The sequence below is a fragment of the Mandrillus leucophaeus genome, unplaced genomic scaffold (assembly GCF_000951045.1).
Source record: "Mandrillus leucophaeus isolate KB7577 unplaced genomic scaffold, Mleu.le_1.0 Scaffold47, whole genome shotgun sequence".
NCBI lineage: Eukaryota > Metazoa > Chordata > Mammalia > Primates > Cercopithecidae > Mandrillus > Mandrillus leucophaeus.
Window position 1 is genome coordinate 6156194 of NW_012105031.1, and position 4683 is coordinate 6160876.

Consider the following 4683-nt stretch of genomic DNA (forward strand, 5'->3'; position numbering starts at 1 on the left):
CCTGTTTACTCTGATGATAATTTCTTTTGCTGTTCAGTAGCTCCTTAGTTTAATTAGATCCCACTTGTCAATTTTTGCTTTTGTTGCAATTACTTTTGGCAATTTCATCAGGAAATCTTTGCCTGTGCCTGTGCCCTGAATGGTATTGCCTAGATTTTCTTATAGGGTTTTTATAGTTTTGGGTTTTACATTTAATCTTTAATCCCTCCTGAGTTAATTTTTGCATAAGGTATAAGGAAGGGGCCCAGTTTCAATTTTCTGCATATGGCTAGCTACTTCTCCCGGTGCCATTTATTAAATAGGGAATCCTTCCCCCATTGTTGTTTTTGTCAAGTTTGTCAAAGATCAGATGGTTGTAGGTGTGTGGTTTTATTTTTGAGTTCTCTATTCCATTCCATTTGTGTATGTGCCTGTTTATGTACTAGTACCATGCTGTTTGGTAAACAAATTTCTCAAAAGAAGACATACATGTGCCCCCCAAAATAGTCCAATATCACTGATCATTAGATAAATGCAAATCAAAACCACAATGAGATACCATCTCATGCCAGTCAGAATGTTGATTATTAAAAAATCAAGAAAAAACAGATGCTGGCAAGGTTGTGGAGAAATAGGAGCACTTTTACATTGTTGATGGGAATGTAAATTCGTTCAACCATTGTGGAAGACAGTGTTGCTATTCCTCAAAGACCTAGAGCCAGAAATACTATTTTTTCCAGCAGTGCCATTATTGAGTATATATCCAAAGGAATTCTATTATAAAGATACACATGCACATATGTTCATTGTAGCACCATTCACAATAGCAAAGACACGGAATCAACCCAAATGCCCATCAATGATAGACTGGATAAAGAAAACATGGTACATATACATCATGGAATACTATGCTGCCATAGAAAGGAATGATAACATATTGTTTGCAGCGACGTGGATGAAGCCAGAAGCCATTATCCTCAGCAAACTAATGCAGGAACAGAAAACCAAACACTGCATGTTCTCACTTATAAGTAGGAGCTGAACAACGATAACACACGGACACAGAGAGGGGAACAACACACACTGGGGCCTGTTGGGGGAGGCTGGTGGGTGGAAAGCATCAGGAAAAATAGCTAATGCATACTGGGCTTAATACCTAGGGGATGAGTTGATAGATGAGGCAAACTACCATGGTACATGTTTACCTGTGTAACCTGCACATCTTGCACCTGTACCCTGGAACTTAAAATCTTTTAGCAGCAAAGAAAAAAAGGGTTCGTCTAAGACTAGATTCTTAATAAGTATGTATTTTAAATAATGAATGGGTTAATAGATGAATACATGTGGGAAGGTGGAATGACAAATTTTGTCTTTATAGATTACCACTATTTATTTATACTTATGTTTAGGTTTTTAACAGGTTTCATTCTAAAGAACCATTTTGTGCAGTGTCAATAACTACAAATTTAGATTTCATCTGGTGAAAGTTTCTCATTTTACATATTAAGCAGAAATTTCAGCCGCCAGGGAGATAGATAATGTTCAAGGTACATAGCAAGTGACCAAAGGAAAAGTTTGATTCAGATCTTTGAATTTTTTGTATATGGTTCGTGGTCTTTCCATTACACTAACAGTTTTATTCCAAATACCAAAGAAAATAATGCTTTTAAATAAACAACTGAATCAACATCAGTAGGCTAAAAAGGAGTTTAAAAATCCCTGAAGAAAATCTAAAAAAAAAAAAAAAGTCCATGGGAATTAATGCTTTACTGATTGTTAAGTCTACCTCTTTCTCTTATCAGTTTGGGTTTATATAATGCTTAGCAATTTTGTATTAGTATTCCTGGGTATAATGCCTAATTGCCTAGTTCCCACATCAAGCAAGAAAGATACAGACACACTCCCAAGAAATTAGACAGCATCCTTATCTTTTAACAGGGCTAGTCCTGTAGAAATCACTTACCTGTTGTAGTAATAGGAAAGTAAGAAGTTGTAAATAGTTTGTTGTTTCTTTCTAACTTTTAACCAAATATAAACTGTTAAGTTGGTTGTTTCCTTCTATCTTTTGGCTGAATATAAATTGTTATCTTTACTGACAAATTCCTCCCGTGGATGTGGAGTTAAGGCTGCTTTTTGCAAGCCAAATTACATAATCAATGCACAATGGATCAGAACAGAGATATTAAAAATCAGCTTTAGAAAACATAATGGCTTTAAGGCCAAAGCTAGACTTGAGACTAAACTAATTTGAAGGCAATAATCTATTTAAAGAATGAATGTGTTTGTAATTCAGGAGAAGAATTGGCTAGCAGTGGAAGAATAGGCAAAGAAAGTTAGGGATGTAGACACATGCAGAACTCCTCCCAGAGATGCCAAAAAAGAGAATGTTGTCATCTGCCGGTGTGATGTATCTTATTTGGGTGTCTGGTATAACCCTGTGTAGGGAAGGATGCTTTAGGTTGTCTGATGTCATTAAACATGCTTTTTATGGTCTGCTTCTTTTGCTCTGATTCTGTGCTCATCAAGTAATCTTAAATTGATACTTTGGCTTTCTAGAAGCACACTTAGGTTAACAGTATACTGACCACAGGATATTAGTTTCTGGTTCTATTAGTCATTAACATTCTAAAAGTAATTAAGTAAAATGGCACTTTAATTTTATAACTCAACCTCAAATTTATTTAGATCGAGTTTGCATCCATGAATCCAACAGCAGCTAGGGAGATGAATGTCTGTTAGTCTACAAGGGAGAAATAGGGACAGGGTAAAAAGAAACCCTACTTTGTGAAGGATAAATTACGACATCATGTCATATGTTATGTAGTCAGCGAAGAAGGATTCCATCTGTGAAGGGACATTGAGAGCTGTAATATTTGGAATCCAGATTTAAATTATTCTTATCTGTGTTATAATTCACTTACACAATCTTCTGATGTTCAGTATGGAGCTTTTCTGGATGTGCATTGGAAAGAAGGGAACATATTTTGTTCACCTTTGCAGCAAAATGGATTAAACTCAGCTGCAGAAGAATAGTGGATTAGTTATGAGTATAAGAAGGGCCAAGAGAGAAGACTGGAGCAGCTATCTGGAATACCTTACTATCATTAGGTATAGGTTTTCCAGGTAACACAGCAAAAGGACTAGTACTCTTTCATCTTCAATAAGATTGTACAATCAAAAGAGGTATTGGATATATTGTTTCATTATTTCTACTTATGTAGCAGTTGTCTTTTAGGAAGTAGGTTGAATAGGTAGTCACATAGAGTTGCTTAAAATAATCTCAGGTAGCATTTATATTCTTCTATAAAAATACAGTTACTATATGGTTAAAATAGAAACACAGATGATTTCTTTTTTCCCCCTCAGGGGTGTCATTTGATGTGTGGAAAAAGAATTAGACTTGTCAACTGACATTGGTGATAGTCCTTTGTCACTACTCAAGTTCAAATAGATATATTTTAAACTTAGATTTTAGAACATACAGCTATGAAAAATGATATTTCAACAGGATAATCTTCAGTGGTTTTTGATAACGATAAAGTCTGACAAAGTATTTCCATTTAAACACACTCTTTGTGAAGTAACAGTATAGATTCTCACTAACATAATATAGGGACCTATTGTTTTCTGACTAAGCAGGATTGAAGCTTTTGGTGAGTGCTTCCTTTGGATAGAGTAAAAAGTTATGTATTTGTACCGAAATGAGGTACTTCTTCCCTACTCAGTTAAAAAAGAAGAAAGAATGTATATCTTATTCTATTTGCTCATTGCAGATGAAATTAGGCATTCTACTATCTCTTTAATAATGTGTAGACGGTACAGTGTCGTGGATTCTGAGGCAGTGTTTGGTAAATTAATGAAAGTGTAAGCGTTAGCTCTACTTCTGTAAAAATTAAATGTGGAATTCAATAGAGTGTGTCTAGACTGAACAGAGCATTAAATTAAATTTGTACTCCTTCATTTTGGCTTAAGAAAATAAGGAAATTATTGGTGGAGCATAGGATGTGGATTATTCATAGAACTGGAGCAAATTATTAGTTTTTGATGGCAGGCTTATTCATATTTAAAAGAATGCTTGGATATTATGTAAGCCATATTTTTTTAGCTTAAGCATATAGCAAGAGCAAAAATATATTAAGGCCAAAAGTTTGAAAATTGTATTTTGTATTTATTGTCTATTTGGATGGAGGAAATCTACCAAAGAAAAGTAATTATAAGATAGATTTTCCATGGAAAACATAGACCAATGATCGTGGAAAGGATTTAAGGAGAAATCTGCTGTGCCCCATAGAAAACCTTCAAATACTAAGACTTCTTCCACTGGAGGATTTAACTGTGTAAGTCAGGCCAGCCTAGTGTAAACACCTATAAAACTGGAGAAAACTTATGAAACATCTGTTTGAAGTGTAGAACAACAGTCAGCACAGGATTGTGACCCTGAAAAGAAGCAAACATGGTGAACTGTACTAATGCCCTGGCTTTCTGACAAGATGGAGCGTCTAGGCTTCAGTGCAGGGAGAAGTGGCCAAAGAGATCAGGAGGTCTTGCTGAATTGAGGAGCTCAGGGAGGCCATGGCACGTGGTATTTGTAGGGTGGAGTGTTAGATCATTCAGATCTACATAGAGAAAGAGAGCTCCAAAAGTTAGCAAGTTGGACTGTCAAATCTTCATGTAGAGGGAAATTAAACAATGACAAGCAAATAA